This window comes from Camelina sativa, chromosome 18, assembly GCF_030686135.1.
Source record: "Camelina sativa cultivar CO46 ecotype springtype chromosome 18, ASM3068613v1".
Lineage (NCBI taxonomy): Eukaryota > Viridiplantae > Streptophyta > Magnoliopsida > Brassicales > Brassicaceae > Camelina > Camelina sativa.
The window spans coordinates 13,622,503-13,638,890 of record NC_141897.1 but is presented as its reverse complement, the minus strand read 5'-3'; positions in this window follow the sequence as shown (position 1 = coordinate 13,638,890).

The window sequence follows — 16,388 nt, the reverse complement described above, 5'->3', positions numbered from 1 at the left end:
CACCTAAGAACGATAAATGTTAAAATATATAAAATTTCCAAAATCAAACTGAAATAAAAGAAATAAAACCAAAACTATGAAATTGACTTAAGCCGACTAATCCTTATAGCGTGGATTTGGCCGTCTCACAAAAACAGGCCTAGCCTCTCGATTCAGCCCATCTATACCCCTCTCTCGAACAACAACCTTGTCCTCAAGGTTCATAACAAACTCTGGAAAACTTTCTGTGATCTGCTTCTCATCTTCCCATGTAGCATTTTCATCAGTAAGTCCTTTCCATTTGATCAGCAACTCATACCGTGTCTTATTACCAGCTGAGACTTGTCTCCTCCGAATCGCTATCTCAGGTTGTAAATGCAAGTACCCATTCTCTCTTAACGGCGGAAGTTCACCAGTAGTTGGCGTTGTGTGGTTTTAACAACGAGACATGGAACACCGGATGAATACGAGACCCTTGTGGTAAGGCAAGGCGATACGCGACCTCCCCGACTTTAGATTCTACCTGAAACGGGCCAAAGTATTTGTGAGCTAACTTCTGCGAAGTGCCGTAACACAGAACGTTGTCGATAGGGTTGGAGTCGAAGATACACCAAACTACCGCACTCTAGATTAATATCTCTCCATTTTGCATCAAATAATTGTTTTGCCATGTTGTTAGCACACTAGAGATTGTTTTTAAGCTCATCTAACAACTCATCTCGGTTTGCTAGTTGTTCATCAACCTCAGCAAGGGTGGAAGATCCCATTTCGTATGATGGAATCGCTGGTGGCTCTCTCCCGTACAAGGCTTGAAACGGAGTCATTCCCGTAGAGGAGTGATAGGTTGTGTTATACCAAAATTCATCTCATGGCAACAGCGAACTCCATTGCTTTGGTCAGTTTTGTACAAAACATCACAGAAACTGTTCGATGCATCGATTAACAACTTCCATCTAACCATGATAGGCCGAAGACATACGTAGTTGAGTTCCTGCCAATTTCCAAAATTCTCGCCAAAACAAACTCACAAAAATAGGGTCACGATCACTTACTATCGATTGTGGCATTCCATGTAGTTTCACAATGTTATCCACAAATTTATTAGCCACCATCTTTGCCGTGTATGGATGCGATAAGGGCAATAAGTGTGCTGACTTTGATAACCAATCCACAACCACCATAATAGTGGTGTTTCCATCCGATCGCGGTAACCCCTCGATAAAGTCCATCGATACATCCTCCCAAATCCGGTTCGGTATTGGCAACGGCTCGCTGACATACATCACACCCAGCAACATACTCCTTAATTATTCGATGCATGGATGGCCAGTAAAATTGTCTTGCCAACCGCCTATAAGTCCGAAGAACTCCAGAATGACCACCTACGGGCGTATCATGGTGTTCTTTTAAAAGTTGTGTAATCATGGGAGAAGATGGTAGTATTACCACCCAATTCTTGTAACTCACTAGGTTGTTTCTCCATGAGTATGGATTTCCGGGATTCGAAGTTGCCAATTTACCAATCCGTTGCATATATATGTTCTCTTTATACTCTGCACGTATATCATCCCATAGCGTGGTGTGTTGGACAAAAACTGCATTAAGGATTGGAATTCCGACGAAACGGGACAAGGCATCCGCTGCTGTGTTGGTGCGGCCTGGTTTGTAGTGATCTCATAGTCATAACCCACTAGTTTCCCCATCCACTTTTGTTGTTTTGGCGTTAAGATGCGTTGTTCCAGAAGATAGCGCAAACTACTTTGATCCATCTGAATGAGAAACCGTCTCCCTAACAAATAAAGTCTCCACGTACGAACCGCAATTACAATTGCGAGCATCTCTCAGGCATATGTCGACCATGACCTTTTTGTAACTCCTAATGATCTACTCATATAGGCAATTGGACGCTCATCTTGTGACAACACTGCTCCAATTCCATCTCCCGAGGCATCTGTTTGAATGACAAAATATTGGTTGAAGTCAGGCAATGCTAATGTTGGTGTGGACGTAAGGGCTGTCTTCAAGGCGTTGAAAGCCGTTTTCGCCTCTACACTCCATATAATACCCCCTTACGCAGTAGGTTTGTTAATGGTCTCGCAATAACCCCATAATCTTTGACAAATTTGCGGTAATACCCTGTTAATCCTAGAAATCCACGGAGTTCAGTGACCGTTGTAGGAACCGGCCAATCTGTCATTGCTTGGATCTTGGTTTGGTCTACCTTGACGCCTTGTCCTGAAATTATGTGTCCCAAATACTCTAATTCGATCTGACAAACACACACTTTTTAAGCTTAACTACTAGTTGATGTTGTCGTAATATCGAGAAAACCTTCTCAAGATGACCAAGATGCTCCTCCCAACTTGAACTATCAACGAGAATGTCATCAAAGAAGACAAGGACGAATTGTCGTAGAATTGGACGGAAAATGTCGTTCATAAGAGCCTGAAACATAGAAGGTGCGTTACACAATCCGAACGACATTTCCAAATACTCATAATGCCCATTATGCGTTCGAAAAGCTGTCTTTGCAATATCCTCATGATGCATTCTCAGTTAATGGTATCCTGCGGTTAATTCCAACTTAGTAAAATAAACGGCTCCGTGTAGCTCATCCAACATATCATCTACCGTAGGAATTGGAAACCGATCCTTAATCGTTATGGAGTTCAACGCTCTATAATCGGTATAAAACCTCCATGTACCATCTTTCTTTTTCACTTGCAAAACTGGTGACGAGAAAGGGCTCGAGCTTGTACAAATGATCCCTACTTTTAACATCTCATTGACTTGCCTTTCAATTTCGTCCTTTTGAAAATGAGCATACCTATATGGTCATACATTTACCGGATATGTTCCTTCTCTTAGTGGAATATGGTGTTCAATCGATCTAGGTGGAGGTAACTTTTTTGGTGTTTGGAACAGGTCATCATATTCTTGTAGCAACGGTCGTATATCGTCAGAAATGGCCAATGACATCTCTGTTTCTTGGCTAACTTGGATTGCAAACATAGCTTGCCTTTGACGAGCTTCCTTCTCCACCTCTTGCAGCTCTGCGACTTGCAAGTGTGGCTGGAATCCCACAAGTTTATGTTTTCCACCTTCCCACGTGAACTCTATGGTTTGTGCCTTCCAATCACACACAATGGGACCTAAACTTCCTAGCCATTGCACTCCCAACACAACATCCAGCCCTGCCAAAGGTAGTGCATACAACGTCATTGTGAATTTGACCTCTCCTACCAATACATTCACCCCCTCAAACTTCCCATGACATTGTAATGAATTTCCATCGGCAACCTTCACCGTAAAAGGGTTTATGGGCGTCACCTTAAGCTTCAAGTCACGAGCAGCTTTTTCACTCACAAAATTGTGCGTAGACCCACTATCAACTAGTGCCGTCAAAGAACGTCTTCCAATCATTGTTCCAAGTTGAATAGTTTGTGGTGCGCTCCATCCTGTTAGCGCATAAACAGAGATTTCAGGTGTCTCTTCTCTTGTTTCCTCTCGATCACCCTCCTCTTCCTCATCGTTCTCACCCTCCATGATGAATAACTGAGGTTGCTTGCACTTGTGTCCCGGTATGAATTTCTCATCACAACTAAAACACAATCCCAAACTCCTCTTCCTTTTAAGCTCATCCCAACTCAACCATCTTGGAGTTTGCGAAACAGCCTCCTTTAATGATGGTTCAGGCTCCTTATACTGGCTTGTTTGGTTAGTTGTCATTGGTGTGAATGATTTTGCATCGGCCTTTTGTAACTTGTCTTCCTTTGTTGGCGTTGAAGCTGTTCATCCTTCATTCTTGCCAAGTTTAAGACTTCTTTTAGCGTCTTAGGCCTAAACATTCTCACGCTATCTGCGATAGTAGGGTCAAGTCCACCCACATACGTTCCAATCAATGCCTTCTGTGTCCACCCTTCGACCTTATTCTGCAGTCGCTCAAACTCTCTTTGATACTCATGTAGAGCTTCCGTTTGTTGTATTTTTGACAAGGCTTCATCAAAATCTTCCCCTTCAGCAAGTCCAAAACGTACCCATAGTTCCTGCTCAAAAACTTGCCAATTTACGGTGACCGCATCCTCACGTAACGCCTTAGCTGTTGCTTGCCACATTTCATTAGCCTCATCTTCTAGATGATATGAAGCAAACCCGACCTTCTGCTCCCCTGGAGTGTTGTTGTAGTTAAAATATTGTTTGACTTTGCTTAACCAAGTTGTTGGATCACCTCCGTTGAAACGTGGAAATTCTAATTTCACGACCCTCCCTCCGGCGAACGGGTTCATCTCCGCGATTAATAGCTTGGAGTTGTTGGTCACGCCCACCACTCCTCATGGTTGGTCGTGTGGTGCTACCATCTCCGTCATGACTAGTCGTCAACACCTCCGTCAGCTTGGTAATTGCAGCCTCCATCGCCTCAAACTTGCCAACAAACCCTTGGCTCATCTGCTGCACTTCCTCCTTTAGTTCAACAAAGTTGGGTTCCAGATCCTCAATCCTTTCTTTGTTGCTCATGCTTGATACCACAGTGGTCCGATTCAAGCAAGATACAAGCTTTGATACCAATTGATAAGGTTCCAATCAGAAGCTTAAAGAACAATCAACACAAGAATTCTCAATAATCCAATCTTATTATATCTTTGGTTCTCTTCCAAAATATATAGAAAAACACCTAAGAACAATAAATGTTAAAATATATAAAACTTCCAAAATCAAACTGAAAATAAAAGGAACAAAACCAAAACTATGAAATTGACTTAAGCCAACTAATCCTTATAGCGTGGATTTGGCCGTCTCACACGAACAGGCCTAGCCTCTCGATTCAGCCCATCATATTTAAATTATTAATTAAAATTAAGTAATTTTCTTCGAATCCACACTTGTTGCATTACCGAAAGTAGGGCCAGCGCTTCTGCCTCCAAAGGTGATCTTGTGATGTTAAGATTGGACGAACCCCAAGCCTTTGCAGTACCTTCAGGATCTTGTATGACCCAACCACCAAATGTTAGATTTGTATTAACATCAAAACTTGCATCAAAATTATATTTTAAATATAGTAAAAGAGGGCATAACCAAGTGGACGAACTAGTTGTGCGGATGTCATTCTCGCCAGCACAAGATTGATGGTTCGCATTGACCTCTAACCACTTCTTTACATCGACTTTCAGTTGCATAGCAACTCGTGAATGATTGATTCTGGTATTATTAAAAACAAGATTATTTCTTTCTCGCCAAATTTGTCATAGAAGCCAAGAAGGTAGTAACTTGTGTTCAATAGAGACTCCATTGATACGTTGAAGTGTTAAAATATGTGAAATATTTTCTTCGATATCTTCCGATGAAAGCTGAAAGATTGTCAGAGGTATACTTGGAAGACGCCACATCAAAACAAAAAATGGGCATAGAAATAAACAGTGATTGATTATTTTCTCCGACCAACCACAAAGTTGGCAAAGTGGGTTTAAATACATAACTCTAGTACTCAAGGCTATAGATAAAACACACCATAGAAAATGTTTAATTATTGGGATTATTGGTAATTTCCATATATCTGTTTTCACAGAGATAGAACCATGGGGAGGAAAAGATCCAAGGTCAAGTTGTGTTGGATCATGAGTTGAGAAACCAATATCCTGAACAAAAAGTGTATTCCCAGGCTTACTGTAATGCCAAATTAGATGATCCATAGTGACCTATTGTGGGAGATAAATTTATTTTAGGACTGTAAGATCTTCAGGGGTTATATATTACAGAAGAATCAAATCATATAATCCCTTTGATTACGCTATTCACTTATTCTTGTCAATCTCTCATTTACTCTGTAGAATATTGACTTCCTATAGTTAGCTTGTACACTCTTGTATATATTGTATCTACTCTACTCATCAATAATATTATGACATTCAGCTCTTACATGGTATCAGAGCATTACGATCCATAACCTAAATTTTTTCTTTATTCATCCGTTTTTCCTTGCCATCATGGCTGCTCTTCCAAATAATCCCACTGTCAACACCATCATCACAAACAATCAAACTCTTCTCCATCTCATTATGACTAATGTCACCAAGCTCACACCAACAAATTATCTCATGTGGAAACTCCAAGTTCATGCTCTTGTTGATGGTCATGGCCTTCTTGGTCATCTTGATGGATCAACGGTGGCTCCATCTCCTCAAGTCACCAACAACAATGTCACAACTCCAAATCCTGACTTCGTTACATGGCAACGACAAGACAATCTCATTTATAGTGCTTTGCTTGGATCGATGTCTCTTACTGTTCAACATATCCTCTCTCGTACCACTACTGCTGCTCAGATCTGGACTACTCTCGCAGCCACCTACGCCAAGCCCAGCTGGGGACATATCAAACCATTACGTGATCAACTCAAGCATTGGACGAAAGGCAGCAAGACAATTGATGAGCTTATTCAAGGTTTCACAACTTAGTTTGACACTCTTGCTACCCTTGGCAAGCCGGTTGCCCATGAAGAACAGGTTGACTATAATCTTGAAGGACTTCCTGATGAATATCGCCCTGTTGCTGATCAAATTGAAGGACGTGATGTACCACCCACATTAACATACATTCACGAACGTCTTCTCAATCAAGAGGCAAAGATTCTCTCTAAAGCTGCTTCCTCAACGTTTCCTGTTTCTGCTAATCTTGCCACTCAACGCAACAATGCTTCTCATCGTGGTGGCCATTACAACAATGGTAAGAAACACTACAACAATAACAATAACTCATACGGAACCTCCTCCAACTATCAATATTCAGACTGGTTTGTTCCGATGAGCATCGTGGACACAGGCCTTACTTAGGACGGTGTCAAATCTGCAACACACACGGTCATAGTGCTCGATGGTGCCCCCAATTTCGCACTCGCTCTCTGACGCATTCACCCTACCAGTCTAGCCCTTTTCGACCATGGCAGCCCCGAGCTAACCTTGCTCTTGGCTCGTCCTATGATCCAAACCAGTGGATTCTTGACAGTGGTGCCACTCACCATATGACGTCTGATCTCAACTCTATGTCTCTCCATGAGCCGTACACTGGTGGTGATGATGTTGTTGTTGCCAGTGGATCTCCTATACACATCTCTCATATTGGTTCAAGTCTTCTTCCCTCTCAAACTTGTGACCTCAAATTACATAAAATTTTATGTGTCCTTGATATTCATCGAAATCTTATCTCTGTTTATCGCATATGCAACACTAACCGAGTCTCCATTGAATTCTTCCCTGCTTTCTTTCAGGTGAAGGATCTGGCAACGGGAATTCCACTTCTTCACGACAAGACCAGTAATGATCTCTATGTTTGGCCAGTCTCTCCGTCACAAGTCCAGGCTCTCTCCACTTATACTCTTTCAAAAGCTTCACTTCCTGTGTGGCATTCACGACTTGGTCATCCATCTACCTCCGTTTTAAACACTCTGTTTTCTAAGTTTACTATTCCAGTTTGGAGTTCCTCTTCTAAGTTGTTTTCATGCTCCGACTGTCTTCTTAATAAAAGCCACAAACTACTGTTTTCTCATAACACTATTGTCTCTACTCATCCTCTCCAATATGTTTACTCTGATGTTTGGACGTCACCAATCTACTCACACGATAACTACAAGTATTATCTACTACTTGTCGATCATTATACACGTTATACATGGCTGGATCCAATGAAAAGAAAATCTGATGTCAAAGCTATTTTCACTGCCTACAAACCTTTGGTTGAAAACCGGTTTCAGCAAAAGTTGGGTACCCTGTTTTCTGATAATGGCGTTGAGTACTTGGCTCTTCGAGACTATCTTGCTCTCCATGGTATCTCCCATTTGACGTCTCCTCCACATACACCTGAACACAATGGCATCTCTGAGCTAAAGCACCGTCATGTTGTTGAAACTGCTCTTACCCTCTTATCGACGACATCTGTTCCAAAGGAGTTTTGGCCTTATGCGTTTAGCACTATAGTGTATCTGATTAATCTGTTGCCGACGCCGGTTCTCTCCAACCAGTCACCGTTCTATAAGCTTTTTTAAACCCATCCAAGTTATGATAACCTGGAGATTTTTGGATGCCTTTCCTTTTCGTGGCTTCAACCGTATGCTCAACATAAACTTGACAGTCGCTCCAAATCGTGTGCCTTTCTCGGTTACTCACTAACGCAGAGCGCGTATTATTGCCTGCACATCCCCACTGGTCGTATTTATACGTCTCAACATGTTCGCTTTGATGAGACTCAATTTCCTTTTGCTCCTGCTGGTGTTTCACCGTCTGTTGAAGATGTCGACATCTCTCTGGTCTCTAATTCGTTACCCACGGTGGTTCCTCTCTCCGTATCGCCGTCAAGTGGAATTCTTGGAACCGGTCTTCACCTTGCTCTGCCGCCTCCTTTGTCGTCCCAGGTATTGCCTTCTTCCTCTTCGCATTCTTCTTTCTCTTCTCTGATATCTAAGCCCACAGCTCCAAATACACATGGGCCTCAATCTCCGGCCCAACAAGCCCAATCTTCCAATGAGCCCACTGCTCATACCCCTAATGATTCGACACCCACGAATCAGACCCAACTAATTTCCTCCACCTCCGTAAACCCAGATTCCTCAGACTCGTCGTCTGCAACCACCCGAATAACCACTCCACACCAACCACGACAATCTCCACCTCGTGAACCACCTGCTAATATCCACAAAATGCAAAGAAGAGCCAAAAATAACATCACAAAACCAAAACGAAAATTGAATCTACATGTTTCAGGTCTGAGACAATCTCGAGAACTGTCGACTGCAACACATGCTTTGAAGGATAAGAAGTGGCGTCGATCGATGTCTGTGGAATATAATGCTTAACGTCTTCATCAAACTTGGGATTTAGTTCCTCCCAATACCACACAAAATGTCATTGGATGTCGATGGGTCTTTACCACAAAGTATCAACCAAACGGTCAATTGAATCAGTACAAGTCGCGATTGGTTGCAAAGGGGTTTCATCAGAAATATGGAGTTGATTATGCAGAGACTTTTAGTCCGGTAATTAAATCTACAACGATACGGTTGGTTCTTGAAGTTGTAGTTGCCCACTATTGGCCTATTAAGCAATTGGATGTTAACAATGCGTTTCTACAAGGAGAGTCAACTGAAGAGGTGTATATGGCTCAACCACAAGGATTTATTGACAAAGATCGTCCTGACTATGTTTGCCGCCTGAAAAAACCAATCTATGGTCTCAAACAAGCTCCCCGTGCCTGGTATCTTTCTCTCAAACATCATCTTCTTCAAACAGGTTTTACCAACTCTCTTGCGGATACTTCTTTGTTTATTCGATGCACAGCCAAACATTTACTTATGTTCTGGTTAATGGGGACGATATTCTGGTCACAGGTAATGACCCCAAGCTTGTTGAGCAAGTGCTTCAATCATTTGCCACTCATTTCTCGATTAAAGATCCAACTGATCTGAGCTATTTTCTGGGTATCGAAGCCACACGCACTAAAGCTGGTTTACATCTTATGCAACGGAAATATATTGTTGATCTACTCGCTACACACAACATGTCTGATGATCCTGTTGCTACACCCCTCCTTGTCTCTCCGAAACTCACTCTACATGGAGGAACTCCTCTTGATGATGCCAAACCGTATCGTTCTATCATTGGGAGTCTGCAATACCTATCTTTCACTAGACCGGATATAGCATATGTGGTCAACCGTCTGTCACAGTTTATGCATCGTCCAACTGTTGAGCACTGGCAAGCAGCGAAATGAGTGTTAAGGTATCTCGCAGAGACTCTAACTCATGGTATTTTCTTTCATTTAAACTCTACAGTTTCTCTTCAAGCATACTCAGATGCTGATTGGGCTGGTGATATCAATGATTTTGTCTCTACCAATTCCTATGTTGTCTAATTGGGTCGCAACCCTGTCTCATGGTCCTCGAAGAAGCAACGCGGTGTCACTCGATCCTCCACTGAAGCTGAATACCGCGCCGTTGCAAACACCGCCTCCGAGATTCGGTGGCTATGTTCTCTTCTCACCGAACTTGGTGTCTGATTGCCTACTGCTCCTGTAATCTTCTGTGACAATATAGGTGCCACATACCTCTGTGCAAACCCAGTTTTTCACTCCTGAATGAAAAATCTTTCTTTGGACTATCACTTTATTTGTCAACAAATTCAGGCGGGCATACTTCATGTCTCCCATGTCTCGACACAAGATCAACTAGCTGATACTCTCACTAAGCCTTCGTCGAGAACAAGTTTTCAACGGGCGTCACAAGATTGGAGTTCGAAGTCTCCCTCCATCTTGAGGGGGCGTATTACAGAAGAATCAAATCATATAATCCCTTTGATTACGCTACTCACTTATTCTTGTCAATCTCTCATTTACTCTGTAGGATATTAACTTCCTATAGTTAGCTTGTACACTCTTGTATATATAGTATCTACTCTACTCATCAATAATATTATGCCATTCAGCTCTTACATTATATTTGTTAGCATGGAGTTATTCCACTAGTGGTATGAGCCAGTGTTGGATATTAAAGTACTCATGTTTGTATCTGGGTTTGGGGAAACAAAATTCAAAGGTCGTGCGGGATGGCATGGAACCAAGTCAGCTATGTTGATATTTATGGACTCCCTGTCACCAACTTGATATCAAGTACCCTTTTTAATTATTTCAAGACCAGTTAAAATTGATGACCATCCGTAAGATTGGTAACGTCTCAGTTTTGCATTTAAATTTGTTAGGATGTCGAATAATACACCTTGCTTGTTTTGCAAGAAGGGTGCCATTAAATTTGGAGAGATCACGAAAGCCTAAGACTCCTTGAGTCTTTGAATATAGTAGGTTTTCCCAACCAATATCTAGGAGATACAATGCTTGGTTATGACTTATGAGTATACCAAGCCAAACATGGGCCATTATTTTCAACTGGACTTTAAAATAAAAGCTAAGTCCAATAAGGAAAACCCTTAAGCTCAGATAACTAAAATGCACGATGACACGCCTCTAAATGTGGAAGCATGCCGCATAGATGACTATTTTATCATCTAATTTCATCGACATGATTCCAGCTTGTCATCACCATCTTGGTTACCGCCGGTTTGCATAATTTGCTGGCAATAAGGAAACAAGACAGAATTGTATGGTAATCATATAAAAAATTAATGATTCTCAAAACAGCAACTGATGTCCTCTGATTCCTACTGAGGATAAACCATTCAGTTCTTTTTTTGTAGAATCTTCTCTACGATACCATAAAATCATATTTTTTTATCGAATTCAGATCTTCTTACGCTGTTCTGAACTTCCAAGTCTTGATTGATTCGTTAGATCTTGAGATTTCTTCTAACTTAGAATTTTAATTTGAAGCTCAATATTCCTCCGGCAGAGCACAAGCCTTAATACTTTGAAATCAACTGCCCCATATATTATCGCCATATGAGATTTTATGTTGAACTTTAGACAAAATATAAAAAAGAAACATAACAAAAAAGATAATAAGCAGCAAAGATTAGCCGAACCTAAAGGCCGAAGAGACAAGAAAGTGAGTCTCTTGCTCTCGAGAGATAAGCCAACCACAACTGCTAAACGTAGCTAGTCGATGTCGGAAGCTCAACCAGCCAACACTTCTGAGAGAGCAAGCGATGCCGGAAGATGAGCCAAACAAATGCCGCTGAGAAAGCAAGTCCTTGCCGGAAAAACCCTAAAAATGCTTTCTCTCTCTCAAAGCTCTAGAAACTGTTTTACTTATGTAGAATTTTCATTTCAAATACAAAATTTAAAGAATTAATTTAAAGAATTATAAAGTAAATCTAAAATTATGGTTATTTATATTTTGATATATATATTTTTTAATTTTTAATATATTGGCTTTTTTATCATGTAAAATAAATATAAATAATTGATTACAATATTTAGTTAATTGATTATAAAATATAATTTTTAGTTACATAAATGATTACAAGTAAATATACATTTTTGACGTAAATCTTAGGGAGATTCTCAAAAATAGCACAAATTTAAGTGTTTCTTCCAAAATTAGCAAAAACTCTTAAATATTCCAAATTTAGCACAAATTTATATATTTTTAAGATATAATATATTATATAAAAAAAATCGTGATATTGCACAATATCACTGTGTTCTCTCTCACACCTCCCTCTCCGTTGATTCCAAAGCCAACCTTAGAGATTCGATGAGCGATTACGAGATTTTGAAATCACTAGATTAGAAATTAGCAGAGGAATCTGTGAGATTGTTTGATGGCAGAGAGAATGGAATTATGATATATACAACGTCGGCCTGCGGCGTGCGGTGGACATTGGAGGCGTGTAACACCGTGAGAGCTGAAATTGAGAGCTTTGTTGTGGTGGTATGTGAGAGAGATGTGTCGAATTAGAGAGAGGTTAAAGGTGCAGAACCATCAGCGATACAATGAGAGGAGACCTTGGAGGCTTCTGTTTTTGCTGGGTGTACTATTCAAAGGATATTCAACAAGAAATTCAAGATGGTGAAGTTGAAGTTCCTGAGAATTGAACAGGAAATATTTTGTTTGTTTCTTCTACTTTTTCTATTTATGGTTTTAGTTTCTTCTTCTTATGTTTTATGTTTTAGAGAACAACAACGACTCAATTCATTTTTGGATTGCTATTGCAACTTTTATTTATTTATCTAGTCCCAGGTTTATGCTACTTTTGATACTTATATGAAATGCTTGAACTTGTCATAATAATCTGAATATGTGTTCTAAGCTATTCTTTGTGTAGTTAAAAGTTTGTGTCGAGAATTAGAGAGATGCTTTATATATTATTGATATTGTTCAGGAAATTAGAGAACAAATGGTTTTGTTGGATCCAATGGTGATTCCGGGGATTGTACTAGAATAGGCTTAAGTCAATACAGTTTTGTTAATATAATTGATTTTTTTTTTTTTTTTGCTTCCTGAAATTTCTTATGATTTTGATTCATTTGTTGTTCACCTCAAATTTTTTTGTCTCCTTTCCATCGAGATATGTTGCTAATTGCATGCGTAGATTTCATAGAAACAATTTCCGAAGTGTTTGATTTCGATTATTGGTGTTGGTATGAGCCATGAGTTCAATTTATGAAGCATTGTTGAAAATTTAGGAAGAGATACGTAAATATTAGGAAGATCTTCTTAAACTGATTTTATGAAGTATTTGTGTGGTTTAATCTTAAATAACCAGTGTGTTCAAAAAAAAAAAAAAAAAAAAAAATCTTAAATAACCAGTATTATGTTTGTGATATCTTTGAAATTTCTTTATAAGATAGTAGTATCTTTTGTCTTAGTGTTGGCTGGAGAAATTTGTGCTATCTTTAACGTGTTTCATATTAAGTTGATGATGAACCACATTTTCCACGACGGAGCATCCGACTCACAGATTACTCCAGTATGATTAAATTTATGCATTGAGTTATTTTCAAAACCATTATAAGACTTATGCATGAACACCTAAAAGATGTAAATCTTTCAACTCTTATTTTTATGAACACCATCCTCAATTTCAAGGATTCATTCCTGAATATTATTGAATTTTCATAAATTTAAGTAAATGTGTTTCTAAATCTTTTATTTGTGTGTTTTGCTTTGGTGTGTCAAATTTTAGGCATTTAATTGTTTTCAACCATTGTGAGACTTACATGAACAGTTTAAAGATGTAAATATTTCAACTATTATTTTTATGAATACCATCATGAAATCAAATATTCATTCCTGAATATATATGAATTCTTACTCAATTAAAATAAATGTGTTTCTAAATCTCTTTTATGTGTGTTTTGCTTCAATGTATCAAATATTAGAAGATTATCCCATTAGTGAGGAGAAATTGTTTCATTTCTCTGCACATCCTAATGTTAAGAAACTCAAATTATCATAAAATTCAAGAAATCTTTCCTAAATATTCACAGACTCCTTCCTTAATTTCATATATTCCTTTGTGAAGTTCAATAATAGTTAAAGCAAAGTGTTAATAAAAACATGCGACACTGCTAAACATCATAAAAGTACCAAAATAATCTAAAAAGGTTCACAAGCATCATACATGTCTAAACGAAAAATAAAGTAAAACTCGATAAAGGAACATAGTCTTATGAAATGTTAAGACACTCCTTCAAGATATCCAAACCATACTTGCATCTTCTGTCATGGACAGATACAACACATAGCTTAAAGATGAACTAGGTGGTGATTGATATGCTCAAATTTAACCCTGAGCTACTCTCTCAAATTAAGAGATCAATTGTAGTACTTAGGGATCGTATTCACAAGGACTCTAGATCACACAATAGATTTAATAATCTTTTAATTATGCTAACCCAAAATTGTAATTTAAATAGCAATACAAAAACAGAAAATAAAAGAGTTGTAAATTCAGAAAGATTAAACGCTAGACCTAGGGAAATTCTCAGGAAATCATGGAAAATCAGATCAATTAATTAAACAAGCAGGATTCAATAATTAAGCACCATTCTTGAACTCTAAACACAATTGTAAAATAAATCAGTTCTCACTGCAAATATTATCTAAGTTTTAAAACCCGAAAATCCAAATCTCTTGCAAAATTTAAGTTAAAAACCAGCAATAAAATCAAGTTTAGATAAGTTCACAAAATCCCTAAATCAAATCTCTTTGTAAATAGGTATTTTGCTCACCAAAGGTTTTTGTTAGGAAAATCAATTATATTCTCATATCAATCAATAATCCTAAGTTATTAATTCTAGATGGCCAATCAAGGATTAATATGAAGAACAACCTATGGTGAAGAACAAGAAAGAAAATGAATCCAAACAATTAATCAATCTAACAATCCATGAAATCCCAAATGAGAAACCCTAAACCTAACAAGCAGATCTACTCAGACATAATCAATGAAACACAAATCATATTCTGAATAAATTGCATTAAGAGATTAAAAGAAGTAGAAAAGGAGTTATGAATCTTCTTTGGAAGGAGTCTTGATTCTTCTCTCCAAAAACTCTCTAAAATCTCTCAGGGATTTTTTCTCTCAAAAGGTTGCAGGAAAAATAAAGCTTAAGTCTAAACAATAACCATAAAAATCATATATATATATTCCTAAAAACGTTCAGGGACTAATAATGCAAATATGGAAGACTTTGGGGCAGCTTGTAAATCTTCAAAACTTGTGGGAAAACTTCCAATTCTTCTGCTGGATGATGTATCGATCGACACCATTACTTGCATCGACCGATGCAAGTCTCTGAACTTGTCTCCCAACTTCATAGCTCAGCCTCAATGCTTGAATGTGCTCAAAATCCTCCTATTTAGCTTCATTATGCTCTCATCCATGCTAAATCCTATAAAGACTCAAAAGACTCTAAAAATACCAAAAAGACTCTATAAATAAGACTTATATCGTGGCTAAAAACACTTAAAAACCATGATATATCAACTCCCTCAGACTTAGCCTTTGCTTGCCCTCAAGCAAAACATAAACTTAGACCTGTGAAAGAGCTTTGAAAACGCAGGAACTCATTTTCTTTTTAAAGTAATGCCATGATCATCCAAACCATAATCCATATGCTTAGCAGATAAATCCAAATCGAACCACCATGTACTTCTCCGTTGACATTCATAGCATCCCAAATTCAAACCAAATTCCACTACTTCCTCCATTAAGCCTTCATCGGTGGGTCTCATCAATTTGATCAATGTCAAGAACCTTCTAGACTCATTCCCGTACAATACCATAACAAGCAAGCCAATATCTTTAGCACATGTGGTACTCTTTCTCTCCCCCAGACTTATTCTATTTAATCTTACTTAGAGATTTGCTTTATTTTTTTATTATTATTATTTTTTTTATCTTCTTCTTTTTTTCTCAAAGTTGAGGCGAATAATGGGGTCATCGGTAATTTACTTACCCCTCGCTTCCAAGCTTTGTGTGAAATTAAACCCTAGAGCTACTCTCTCAAATTAAGAGGTCACTGTAATACTTAGGGGTCGAATTCCACAAGGACTCTAGACTACACAATAAATTATAGAGTTTTATGATTACGCTAAACAAGTTGATTTAAATAAGAAAAGCAATGCAAAATATTAAAATAAAACTGTTGTAAATTCAAGGGATTAAAAAGCTAGGTCTAGGGAATTTCTCAAGAAATTATGGAATATCAAATCAATAAATTAATTAGGATTTAAGCAATTAAAAATCAGATCTAGAACTCTAAACTCTTCTGTAAAATAAATCAGTTCTCACTGCAAATATTATCTAAATTTAAAACCAGAAAATCCAAATCTCTTTGCAAAATTCTTAAGTTAAAAATCAGCTTTAAAAACAGGTTTAAATAAGTTCACAAAATTACTAAATCAAATCTCTTTGCAAAAAGTAATTTTGCTCATCAAAAGTTTTAATCAGGAAAATCAATTATAT